The sequence below is a fragment of the Mustela nigripes genome, chromosome 17 (genome assembly GCF_022355385.1).
Source record: "Mustela nigripes isolate SB6536 chromosome 17, MUSNIG.SB6536, whole genome shotgun sequence".
Lineage (NCBI taxonomy): Eukaryota > Metazoa > Chordata > Mammalia > Carnivora > Mustelidae > Mustela > Mustela nigripes.
Window position 1 is genome coordinate 13630698 of NC_081573.1, and position 14171 is coordinate 13644868.

Here is a 14171-nt window from a genome sequence, read left to right on the forward strand (position 1 = left end):
TTCCTGGCGAATACAGGGTGACATACACCAACTGACATATTTTAAAGGCAAACTCTGGCTGCTGCCTGAAGATGAGTTTGAAGATGGGGAAATAGAGATCTGTGTTGTAGAAACAGGGAGAGGTGAGCCGGGTTGGGATCTGCTATGAAGATGGAGCTGGCAAGGTTTGCTGATGAATTGAATATGGGGTGGGAGAAAAAGAGGGTCAGGGGTGAGACCTCATCCTTTGGAATCTCTCTTAACCTCATAGGTTCCAGGTACATGAGCCCCCATAATAGTTGGCTTTGTAATGTTAAGGAGCATGAACAAACTGTCCTCGGTCTGGGGCTTTCTAGGAACAGCATGGACTCAGCTCTGAGCTGAGGTGGATCCTGATGGTGTTGTAGCCAGAGGCTGTCAGCTCACTGCTCTCTTGGCAAGAACAGCAAGTTCTTGAAGGGGGAATCTGGAGGCACATCTCCATGCCCATCATAGACATAGACACATAAACACACATCATTATAGCCCTACCACTCTCTCCATGAGCCATCTTTAGAACTACCAACTCACTTAGAAAGTATATAACCCAACCGTCACTACACATTCTTAGCTGTGAAAATCTTATGTTAGATTTTCCTGTGTGCAAGTCCAATACATGAAATAGTTTGGAAAAGGATTGCTAATCTCCCTCTGAGTGAAGCACAAAAGAGCTCTAGACCCTCAAAGACACTTTATTTTCTCTCATGAGGAGACATCCCCAGGGCTACAAGGCACCTAGCCATTCCAGACACATTCCTGCCCTCAGTCCTGCACACTGTTGGGATCTCCTGACATTAAGGTGACCAGGAGAGAGTCAGTTACTGACCAAATGGCTCACAGTCCAGCACGTTCATTACTGGTGTTAAGGAAAATCAGTAATTAGATGGGTTTCAGCTAACAAAACAAAAACCAGAGTTACAGAACAGAAAGATGATAGAAGCAGAAGGAAAAACTAGGCAATGTAGGGACCATGAACTTCATTTTTCTTTTCTTGAGTGGGCTGCTGACAGACTGACAGCTATCAGAGGCTGGTTCTGTCCTTGGGTTGTTAGATGGATCAGCAGTAAAAACAAATCAAATTCTTTTTTTTAAAAATATTTTATTTATTTATTTAACAGAGAGAGAGAGAGAGGGAGAGCACAAGCAGGGGAAGCAGCAGGCAGAGGGAGAGAGAGAAGCAGGCTCCCAGCCAAGCAAGGTTGTGGGATGAGGGACTCAAACCTAGGACCCTGAGATCATGACCCAAGCCAAAGGCAGCCGCCCAACCAACTGAGCCACCCAGGTGTCCCCAAATCAAATTCTTTGTTGGATTGTCTAGAAGATCTTGAGACTTTAAATCTGAAATGTGTGAAAGGCTCTCTCTATCCATATCTGTCATGTCCTTAGAAACTTCATGTTTGGTTTTTATCATTTTCTGACCAGAATTTCTCATACTGCTCCTTCATGAGACACACGTATTGTCATTCTTTTTAAAAATTATATTATGTTAGTCACCATACAGTACACCATTAGTCGTTGATTCATTGTTTGCATATAACACCCAGTGCTCCATGTAATCCATGCCCTCCTTAATACCCATCACTACACTCTCCCATCCCCCTAACCCCTTCCCCTCTAAAACTCTCAGTGTGATTCCTGGAGCCCATAGTCTCTCATGGTTCCTCTCCCACTCTGATATCCCCCCCTTCATTTTTCCATTCCTTCTGATGTCCTCCATGCTATTCCTAATGTTCCACATATGAGCGAAACCATACGATAAGTGTCTTCTCTGTTTGACTTATTTCACTCAGCATAGGTATTATCATTCTTCTCAAAATTTGTCAATTTAATGATCAAGAAAATGTGGCACACTATGGTTTAAGTTTTTATTTCTTTGATTAGTAATGAGACCTGACTTTTGTGTGTTTATCCTTGCATATATTCCTTACCCATGAACCTACTCTATATTCAGAATTTTATTCACTGATTCTATATACTTGTCATGCAACGAAGATGCTGACCTTTATTCTTGGTTTTGGATAAAGAGGTTTCATGAGGCATTTGCCCTTGAATTCACGTTGTTGTGGGGTTTTTTTTAATAATAAAATTATTACTTTTGAAGTCAAATTCTTTCTAATTTTTTGTGATTTATCTAATTATCTCTAGTTTTAGAAATATCTCCTCTGTACATACCTATTGACACAATAGTTACACTTCAGAAAAGTGTGCAAAGATGGAAACACAGGGATGTTCATTTCAACAGTGTTTATAAAGACAAAAATAAGGTGAATAATCCACATATGCATTTTCTAGCAGATCAGCATGCATTGGCCATCAAACTAAATGAATTGGTGCTTTTCCTCCAGTAAGAGAAAGATCCAAAATGTGAAAAAAAATTACTAAAAATGTTTCAACAAAGTCTCTTTAATTTTCTACTTGATACAATGTTAAGTGAAAAGCAGATGTAACCTAAGCAACTGCGTTCGCTCTCAGTGGCTGGAGTTTCTTCCCTCCACTTCAAGGATCTGAGCATTGGTGAGCCCTGCCAACGGAAGACTCCTGTGCAAAACAGACTCATTGAAGGAGAGAGAATGACCACCTCATTGCTCCCAAGGGGTGAGCTATCAAGACTCTTTAACTACTGAAATAAATGACTTTAATGACACCCAATTACAAACTTCCCTTTCCCATTTTGGCCAAGAGAGGAGGAGTGGAAGGGTTACTTCCTCTTCCTCTAGAACTACGTTATCCAGCAGGATGGGCATTAGCCATATGTGACAAGTGAGCATTTGGAATAAAGCTGGTGAGAGGAAATCACAATTGATGAGGGAGTGTTGCTACCTTGCTGTTAACTCTAGCCCATGGTTTCACTAGGATTCACTCTGAGAAAGACAAATACTGCATGATCTCACTTACCTATAGAATCTAAAAGAGCCGAACTTATAAAAAACCCCTGTTAGATTGGTGATTTCAGAGGCTGGGGGCTGGGGGAAATGGGGAGATGTTAGTCAGAAGGTACAAACTTCCCATTATGAGACAAGAAATTTCTGCAGATCCATGGGACAGCACGGTGACTACACGTAACAGTACATTATATTACATACTTGAAAACTGATAAGAAAATAAAACTTGAATGTTCTCACCATCAAAAAAAATAGTGATTATATGAGGCAATTTGTTAACTAGCCCTCTTCTGGTAATCATTTTGCGGTATAAACATGCACCAAATCATCACATTGGGTTTTTTTTATGTTTTTGTTTTTTTAAGATTTTATTTATTTGACAGAGAGAGATCACAAGTAGGCAGAGAGGCAGGCAGAGAGAGAGAAGGAAGCAGGCTCCCTGCTGAGCAGACAGCCTGATGTGGGGCTTGATCACAGGACCCTGAGATCATGAACTTAGCTGAAGGCAGAGGCTTAACCCACTGAGCCACCCAGGCACCTCCCAAAGCATCACATTGTACACCCCACTGCACATCACAGCACTACACATCAATTGTAAATGAAGTTGCGAAAGAAGCGAAACCCAACCTCAGATGAGCTTTGACTATTACGAAGCAGCCTGTTACAAGATGCCGGGTAACAAGGTTTTGGGCAAAGGGAACAGTAAATGCAATTGTGTACTTACATATGTTTATGTGCATTCAGGAAGGTCTGGAAGAGAGTTAACCTAAATAGAAAGTCTTATTTCTATGAGAGTGGATTTGGGGTTGCACTGCTTATCCCTGGGTAACAAAGCACAACACTTCATTCAACAATAAGCGTTTATGGGACTTCGGTTTCTGAGGGTTAGCTGGGGGGTTTGCTGGTCTGGATTCAGCTCGGCGAGGTGGCTCTCCTCCCCGTGGCCATCTTCCTCCTCATGTCCACTGGCCCCAACCCAGCCCTGTTCTCATGGTGATGGCAGAGGTGCAGTGTACAAGTGCCTTTCCTGTCTTTGATCCCTCCACATCCATAACTCAAAGCAAGTCTTTGGGCCATGGCCAAGATCAAGATGTGAAGACATGGGACGCCTGGGTGGCTCAGTTGGTTAAGCAGCTGCCTTCAGCTCAGGTCATGGTCCCAGGGTCCTGGGATCGAGGCCCACGTCGGGCTCCTTGCTTGGCAGGGAGCCTGCTTCTCCCTCTGCCTCTGCCTGCCTCTTTGTCTGCCTGGGCTCGCTCTCTCTCTCTCCCTCTGTCTCTGGCAAATAAATAAATAAAATCTTTAAAAAAAAAAAAGATGTGAAGACACACAATCCATCCACTGGGATGTGGAGAAGGAGTAAATGTTTCTGAAGGATAATGTACTCTGGGTCTTACTTTTTTTCTTTAGCCTTTCCTGTGTTGTCTAAATTATTTTATGTCATGGCCGGCGCGACAATTGACCAGGAACTTAGGGGTAAGAGGATGGTGAAAGGAAATTAAGAGAAAAAGAGATGGGGGCAGGAGGAGCACTGAGGAGGATGTCCAACAGTGCTGATTTTATTCTGCATCTTACAAGCATTTATAAGGCAGACCACAATAGGAGTAATACATCAGTATCTAGTCAGATAACCACAAGTTCCTATAACAAGTTTACATTAACTACAAACAAATCTCATGATGCCAGGTAGTCACGGCTAATGCCATTAGCTACTATTGAAAGGCAGCTATGCTCACCACTATACCACCAACGCATTAGCTACTATTGATACAAGAAGTTACAATCAACCAGGGAGTGGGTTATGGGAAGTACAGGAAAAACAAGGACCAACTAAGAATTTAAGACCCTGACCACGTTGTTCCCTTCTGTAGGGAGAACGTGTGGGAAGTCACGTAGGTGAGTGCATGACGCATAGCACAGACCCTTTCTCAGTGTTACTCAACTTTCCTGTCCTTAACCCTTTATCAAGGCGTCTGGACTTTAAAGGAGACGCAAGTCAGGGCCTGGTTTGATCCACGACTCCAACTATGCTGTGGCCTCCAACAATTTTAATAAGTAGTGTGTATCACTTTAACATCAGGGGGAAAAAAGTAATAAAGCCATTCAATTTAAAACAAAATAGAAGGGGCACCTGGGTGGCTCAGTGTGTTAAAGCCTCTGCCTTCGGTTCAGGTCATGATTCCATGGTCCTGGGCTCAAGTCATGATTCCACGGTCCTGGAATCGAGCCCCGCATCAGGCTGTCTGCTCAGTGGGGAGCCTGCTTCCCCCTCTCTCTCAGCCTGCCTCTCTGCCTACTTGTGACCTCTGTCTGTCAAATAAATAAATAAAATCTTTTTTAAAAAATAAAACAAAAGAGAAGAGGAACATCTGGGGCTCAGTGGGTGGAGTCACCAACTCTTGATTTTGGCTCAGATCTTGATCTGGGGCTTGTGGGATCAAGCCCTGCTAGGCCTGGAGCTTGCTTGGGATTCTCTTTATCCCCCCACTGCCCTTAACCACCTTGTGCACATGCTCTCTCTCTTAAAAAAATAGAAATTTAACAAAAATTTAAAAAATAAATAAGTAAAAGAGAACAGAGCTTTCCAACTACTTATATATATTTATTATGGTCTAGTTTTTGAAATTTTTTAATTCTTTAAGACTCTATCTATTTATTTATGAGAGGGGCAGAGAGAGAAAGCGCCAGAGGGAGAAGCAGGGTCCCTGCAGAGCAGGGAGCCCAATGTGGAACTCGATACCAGGACCCTGGGATCATGACCTGAGCCGAAGGTAGATGCTCAACCAACTGAGCCACCCAGGTGCCCTATTGTCTAGTTTTTATTTTATTTTTTTTCTCCTTAAAAAAAAAGATTTTATTCATTTATTTGACAGACAGAGATCATAAGCAGGCAGAGAGGCAGGCAGAGAGAGAGGGGGGTGGGAAAGCAGGCTCACCACCAAGCAGAGAGCCTGATGTGGGGCTCAATCCCAGAACACTAGGATCATGACCTGAGTCGAAGGCACAGGCTTTAATGCACTGAGCCACCCAGGTGCCCCTATTGTCTAGTTTTTAAATGGTAACTTTTTTTGGTGAAACTTTTGTATGAGTTACTTAAGCCTGCCATAATGCATTATAAACCTCTGTCCTAGCTTCTGCCAGCTGCCTGCAACCCATGGGATTCCCTGGCTTGTTAGCCACATCACCCCAATCTACACCTGTTTTCTCCTTGCCTCCTCCTCTGTGTCTCTGTCTTCAAGTCTCTCTGTCTCATCCCTTTCTCTGCCTTTCTATTATAAGGAAACTCATCATTGGATTTATGGCACACACAAATAATCTACAATGTTCTCCTCATTTCAAGATCCTTAAATTAATTACACCCACAATGTCCTTCTTCCAAACAGGTAACAATCACAAGATCTGGGTATCAGAACACAGACATATCTTTTGAGGGTCACCATTCAACTGGCTACACCCATCATATGTACTAATGCTGATAAACTATACAACCACTGTTTCAAGAAAATGAACATTCACCACTTCACCTAGGAAATAAAACATTAAAACTTTAGGGTGCCTGGGGGGCTCAGTGGGTTAAAGCCTCTGTCTTCGGCTCAGATCATGATCCCTGAGTCCTGGGATCGAGACCTGCATCAGGCTCTCTGCTCAACAGGGAAACTGCTTCCTCCTCTCTCCCTCTCTGCCTGCCTCTCTGCCTACTTGTGATCTCTGTCTGTCAAATAAATAAATAAACTCTTTTAAAAAATTAAAACTTTAGGAATCCACTCTGTCTCTTTGTAATCATTTCTCTTGCTTCTCCTGAGAAGCAGCTTCCATTCTGAATTTTCTACTTATCATTCTCTTGCTCTTCTTTATAGTTTTCCCATATTTGTAGCCCTAGTAATTTAAGCTTTATGTGAACAGATTTCACTCGAACCAGCCTGTTCTTATTCCTCTTAATGTTTCCAACACCTGCCCGGTAGACTATTGTGTAGTGGTTAAGAGATCAAGCTCCGTGCACAGACATACCTCAATTCTAGTCTTTTCTCTGCAACGTTTGAGTTGGTGACCTCAACATCTTCACTTGAAAGCTGTAAATAATAAGATAGCCTATCTCACAGAGCTGTGAGGATCTTGCATGCAGATCACTTAGCATACTTCCTGGCACATGGCATTCCATGATCATTAGCTAAAATAATAGTAAATACAGCTGTTATCTGCTGGTTCATTACAATACGCCATTTATTTTCTTTCTGCTTCCATGTCCTTTTCCCCAAATAGATTCCTGAGCAGAATGCCTTTGACCAAAATTCCTGGACACATTTAGGATGTAAATTGCAGAGAGTCAGATGTTGGACTGTTTGGCTGATTGCTATATCCTCAACACCTGACCCAGTGGCCGGCACATGGTAGGTATTCTATTAACATCTGTGTAAAAATAAACTGTGTCTCTAAACTCTCTATTTCCTAATCTCATTCAAAATAAGCTCTTCCCTCAAGAGCACAGCTTTCCTAACACTCTCTCCAATGAAGAGGACACATTTGAGTCTCTTTGAGTCTCATTGAGTCTCTTTGAGTCTCACAGTCAGAAGGTAGGTCAATACTTCTTGCTTCTGAATACCACTTGACATCTGGAGCACAGACATAATAGGTACTTTTAAACTGTCTCAGCTAAATTCCAACATTATGGGCATCCCCAGGTCAATCTCCATCAATTGCCTTTTCTCTTGAGTATGATTATATATTCCTGTATTTTAATATGCCTAGTTATTTTGGATTTTGTCCTCGATAAGACAAGTAACATATTGCAAAGACTCTGGATTCTATAATGTTCTACTGAAGAATATCAATTTGTCTTGTTCTGTTTGTTTCAGGGAGCAGTTAACTTGGCTGAACTCAAATGACAGCTCTGAAATCTTTCAATGTTGTAGACTTACATAGCACCACATGGAGTTTCCTAGCACGTAAGTACTTCAACAACAGGTGAGAAAATGGGACAGAGTTTATACAGAGATTTGGGACTCCCCCACTCTGGCTCTCACCTTTTGGAGACCCTATCGCGGCTACCACCACACACTGTAATCACCCTGCTCTTTGTCCTCTGTTTCTTCACTCCGAAAATTTACAAAGTTTCTGCTTGGGTTTCAGCCATCCTCAAGGCATCGTCTCCACCTGCCTTCAGGCCAAAAGATTTAATAACAGGAAACTCCCTTTTGACCTCCTTCAGTATCTGTCTGCTTTGACCCACTCTCCAGTGATGTCAGGGAATCAGGTTTTTGTTTTGTTTTCAAGATTTTATTCTGAGTCGATAGCTGTTATTTTCAGGATGCTTGATCCGGTAGGAGCTACTCAACCATTATCAGAGTCAAAAACTCCCCAGAGTACTTTTGGAATATGACTCACCACCATCTCATAAAACCCTTCCTTTTTGGAGTCTTTCTCCTTTGTCCCTGTCTTCTGACAAACATTCTCCCTCTCTTTCCTCCAAGGCCTGCCCTGCTGCTCCTGCAAGAAGGCACACTGGTGGGCATGCGCTGTCCCAACAATCAGACAGAAAGAACCTTGACTTTCTTCTGCTCCTTGGCCTGCCCCTCCTGCCGCTCACCCTGGTCCTTGCTGTCATCTGAAACCTGAAAACCAACACTTCACTCTGGCCAAACCCCTTGTTCTGCTCACTTTCCACTTCACTGAGGTGACAATGCTTGGCCCGGTCTTTGGTTTAAAGTTCCAAAGAATGTAAACATAACAGAAGGTCAAACATCCCTCCCATGGAGAGACCTGTATTATTTTTATTACCTTTATCATAACCGGAACCTTCTGTTTTAGGCCTACAAGAACCACAGGATTATCAGGAACAGTTTTCTGATGTCTCATAAAGAGAAGGGAGGACTTGGCCACCCAGCATGGTGGTTAAGAGCATGAAATCTAGAGTCAACAACACCAGGCCATGCCCAGGTCCCACCCTGCTCAGCTGTGGAGCCCAAAACAACTCACTCCCTGCTCCTTGGGCCTTGCTTCACTCGTCTGCAACTGGGGACGGTCAACCCGACCTCACTGGCTTGCTGTGAGGATTTTAGCAAGATCATGCCTGTAAAAACTTCACACAGTAACATCATGAGCTCACTGAATGCTACCATTGTCAGCAGGGCTAGCGTTTAAATTTGAACCAAGAAGGCTTACCTAAGATTCTCACCTGGGAAGGATTTGGAATTAGTTACAGGTGGTTGGTTTCTCAACTCTGGGAATGTACTAAATGCCATGAGCTGTTTGCATTAAAAATGGTAATTTTAAATTAAGTATTCCTTGATTTTTTTTTTTAAATTTACGTACTTATTGCTTTAAGCTCCACACTCAACATGGAGCTTGAACTCACAACCCCAAGATCAGGAGTTGCATGCTCTCCTGACGGAGCCAGCCAGCTGCCCCTTCACATCAACTAAAAAACAAAACAAAACAAACATTCTCATTTGGGAGAGGTCATAGATTTCCGCCACTTGCGGGCATGCGCCAGGTTTGTGGAGAGTTTCGGGTCAGGCGAGGAGGTGGAGGACAGCAAGCTGATTGATGAGGTTGGCACAGGGAGCAGGGGCCTGGCCTGTGAGGCTCTCTCTGCCCTGCCCTCCGCTCCTCCCCCACCTGTGAACTCCTCCTGCAAGACCCAGCTCCAACAACACTGACTCTAGGAAGCCCTTCCAGCCCTCAGCCCCAAGTACTAGTACTACGACACATAATTACTAATGAGCACTCGTGAGGTCCTTGAGGACTTTAGTTGATCTGAGTCTGCTGTCCCACTGGTCGGAGAAATCCCTAGAAGCAGGGACTGTGCCCAGTTCCCAAAGTGTCCAAAATGGAACTCATTATCTCCTTCCTCAAACCTGCTTCTGATCTGTGTCCCCAACCGATAAATGACACCGCCATCTACCCCACACTGGGACCCTCCCTCACCTTACCCCACACAGCCAGCACATAACCAGGTAAGAACTGGTTCTTCCTTCTGTCCCTTTCTCCAACCCACGCCTCCTCTCCCTGCTCATGGTCCCGTCCTCTGTCCCCTGGAGCCTATGGAAGCCACTTCCGTGGCTCTGGACCTGTAGTCTCCTCTTCTCCATAAATCTCAACAAGCTCTCCGAAACACAAATCAGCCTGGCTTGTTCCCCTGCCTAAGACCCTCTGGGGCTCCCCATCATCCTAGGACAGAGTCCACACTCCCCGCCCAGTCGCACAAGGTCCAGCAGGTCTGACTCCTGCTGATGGCTTCAGCCTCATCAGTGCACATGGCCCAGATCCTTCCACCCTAAGGATACCTGACCATGCTCCCCTGTCTTGGCACTCAGATTCCTCTGCCCAGAATTTCCCCTCCCCACTGTCCCCATCCTGCCTTGGAAAACCCCCTACGTGGCCCTCTAGTGGCTCAGCGTGAACTGACAAGCGTGAAGCAGGGGCTCTTTCTGGGCCCCTACAGACACCTGCGCCTCCCTCCCTGCTCCCCCAGCCCAGCCCTCTGCAAGCGCCTTCTCACCCCAGCCCTGTGCTGGCTTCAGGAGGGCAGGGCTCAGGGTCACCCCTGTGTCCTCAGCATCCCTCAACAAGGCTGGAACAGAGTGGCGGGGTGACAGCCCTGGGAGGATGACTGTCTTAAATGTGCTGAGTGGCTTAGGAGGCTGGGGGCACTGTGGGAGGGAATTCTCGGAATGGACGTTCACCTTGATCCGATAGGAGCTGACCCACCTCAGAATGCTCTCAGGACACACCTGTCCCATGCAGCCCTTTTCTGCCTGGTGTGACCCTTGAACGCCCAGGGACACAACACCCTGACAATAGGGAATTACTCGTGTTTTTAAGACTGGAAGTGGAGCTGGGCGAGGGCTGCCTCTGAGCACACACAGACAGGCACCAGCAGATTGCAGCCACGTGTACACAGCGTGGCCCACGTGCCTACACACGACGCCAGCACACACACACACAAAACGTCCATCCACACAGCCCTAGCAGGACCTGCAAACAGACACGTGTGGACACAGTCAGACGTCAGGGCGGACACACGGACACTCACGCAGACGTCCTCCCATAGGTGTACTCCAAACCATGTACTCGGTTGCCCACACACACAGACACAGCCATGCATTCGGGCACACTGGCCTGCGCGCACACACAGAAGGACATGTCTAGACACAAATAGGTATGGAGACCCGCTTACGCACAAACACTCACAGACGGGAGTGTCATAAATCCATATATCCACATGGACACGCAGACACGTACACGCGCTCAGATGTGCAGAGATCCCAAGCACGTGCCCGGAATGACACAGGTAGACAGACGTATAAATAAGAAGATACACAACAGAGGCATCTAGGAGAACCCGCTTTACACACTGTCAGGAACAGAAAGACCCAGAAGCACACAAGAGGGCGGGAGGGCAGGCGGACTTGCAGGGAAGACAAAGAATAAAGAATAAGACAGTCAGATGCAAGGGGAGACACAGCCGATGGGCAAAGTGCTTTGAGTGGGGGCAGACAGCCTGCGGGTCTATCCCTGATCCACCTTCCCCACTTACTGCCTACTCCACCGACCCTCCAGAAGCCTGCCTCCAAGCTCCATGTTCCATTCTCAACTCCAGGGGGGAAGGCTCAGCTGTACCAAAGAAGGAAGGGCAGTTGGGGGGCCTGAGTGGCTCAGTGGGTTAAGCCTCTGCCTTCTGTTCAGGTCATGATCCCAGGGTCCTGGGATGGAGCCCTGCATCTGGCTCTCTGCTCAGCAGGGAGCCTGCTTTCCCCTTTCTCTCTGTCTACTTGTGATCTCTCTGTCAAATAAATAAAATCTTTAAAAAAAAAATAAGAAGAAAAAGAAGAAGAAGAAGGGCAGGGAGGCCGGTTCCCACAAGGTTTTCTCTCCCTTCCTCTTTTCCCAAAGAAAAATATTCAAAACTTTAGACCAGAGAATGTAAAATCCGGAACAGGATGTAGAGAACCCCATACTCAAGTCCTTCTTCCTGAGGATTAAATAGGAACACCTACTATTTGTTGACACTTTAAACCCATGAACCCACTGATCCTCCCATAATAAGCTAAGAGGTAGCTCCTGTCATTGGCCCCAGGAGGCTCAGAGAGGTGAGGTGACCTGTTCAAGGTCCCACAACAAAGAAAGGACAAAGGATTCCAATCCATGCCATAATCTGGCTCTTAATTGCTATGCAGCTTGGTCCTTAGGATTAGGGGCATCGATGCGTGCCAAGCTCGTGCTAATATTCTGGCCCTCCTTTTCCCCCATTAAAACCAACAAACATTCCTGGCCAATGAACACAAACAAAACAAAAACCAACTAACAACTCTCCTATCTCTGCCTTGTTCTCTGCTTTTCGATCCCTCCCTGCAGGAATCCAGCTTAGAGCTCTAGAACCCTTGGAGCAACATGCCTGTCTTGAGAGTGCCATCCTCTCCCACCTGCACTCATCCTAAGTCAGAACTGGCATCTGAGTGGGTGGGGGCAGGTTTCCAATCATCAGATGCTGCCTCCTGCCCATCAGGGCCCTGATCAGGCCCACAGGAGACCAGTCCAGCACCCACATAGTGTTCACGTCAGAGTCGCTGGGACGAACCTCAGAGCCACACGGCGTCAGCCCCAGTGGCAACCGGGGCCTGCTCTCAGACCCTCCTGCAGCCAGAAGTGGCTCTGTGAGTGTTCTCCTGGCATCAAGTTCAGGGTCCACTTGCTTTCAATTCCAGTGTCTAACGGGGGTGAGCTGATGCCAACGGCAGAAGTTGCTAGTGTATCTCTGTGTCCAACACCAATGCCAATCCCACATCACTCCTTGCTAAACTTGGACTCCACTTGGCCCTCAGGGCAGGCTAGGCCAGTCAGTGGCGGCAGGAGAGGACAGGGTTCAAGTCCCAGCTTCCTACCTGCTAGTAGCAAGTGGCCGTGGGAGACCTGCTCTTCTGAACAGCGAAAGGGGGTTGCTGTGAGAGAGTCCCTGCTAGAGGGGTTCCGTGGGGTCACATTCACGCACTGGCTCTTCAGTTAGGGCTCACCAAAGCCTAGCGCCTCACTGTTAAGGAAGAAGGTGACTGAGGGAAGGACAGCAGGGCCACCATCTTTCCTCTCTCTCACTGTCAGCCTCCAGGGCCTGGCTCTCCCCAACTCAGGAGTCTCCCCAAACCTCTCCCTGCCGTCGCTCCATCTGGATGCTGCCAGCAGCCCTGCCAAGCCTGGAGTCACTCCAAAGGGACCTCCCAAGTCTTCACACTCTGCCTCCCCTTCTCGAGTGCCCCCTTCCCACTGGTGGGAAACCCAGCCCCAGAACGGGGGCACAAGCATGCAGAGCAGGAGACACAGGAGCCCCTGCCCGCCTGTTCTCTGTCCTTGGTACTCTCACACACCAGACGGGGACTGATGGTAGCACTTCTACCAACAGCGACAATGGAAATGGTGAAGCTAGTGAGCTCCCCCAGGGGTCTGGGTAGGACTGGCGAGGCTCTCTGTCAGTTACAGCCCTTGAGACAGTCAGGACTTCTTGGCACCATATGGGTGGATGTCCTTACTGTTTCCAAGTCCTGCCCAGGGCCTCTGGCATAGAGACCACAAGTTACCCTTCTTTCCTAAGAAAGGTTCCCCTTAAATGTGGCTCTGGACTTCTACCCCTTTCCCAATCACAGCAGGGCAATGACACCGATCCTGACCTTGCTTTCAGGTCCCAGTGGGGATTCTGGGCACCAGAAGTGACACTGTGCCCAACGCAAAGGTAGGTCAAAGCCTGGGGGAAGTGCTGACCCTTTGATCCTGCTGGAGTCCTGCATACTTCTTCTGGGAACCTTGCATCACAGCTAGGGGTCCTCCCTTACCCCAAGACCTCCAAGTCCACTCCCTGGGATCTCACCTCCCAAGACCTTTAACTGTACATCCCTCCTCTGCAAAAAAATCCTAAATCTATGACCATACATGCTGTCCCATTCCAACACTCTTAAACCCAGATCTCTGAATTCTTTTCTCCAAAGATGCCCTAATCCATAATTTTTGGGCCACTTCCCACTCTGACCTCAAGTCCAAAGCTCAGGAGTCTGAATCCATATCTTCCAAAATCTTAAAGTTCAGAATGTGTCTACTGCTTCAGCCAAGTCTACAGACTGAGGGTGGCCCTTCCCAGGGCCCACTCTCTGTTAATATCCCTGAAATCTCCTCTTCTTGCCTTGCTGGTTTGTCCCAAGGTCAACTGTGAGTCTGGGAGTGGGGGTGGGCAGGGACTATAGCTGGGAAATGAAATGGCACAATTAACAAATAAGACCAAAGTCCACC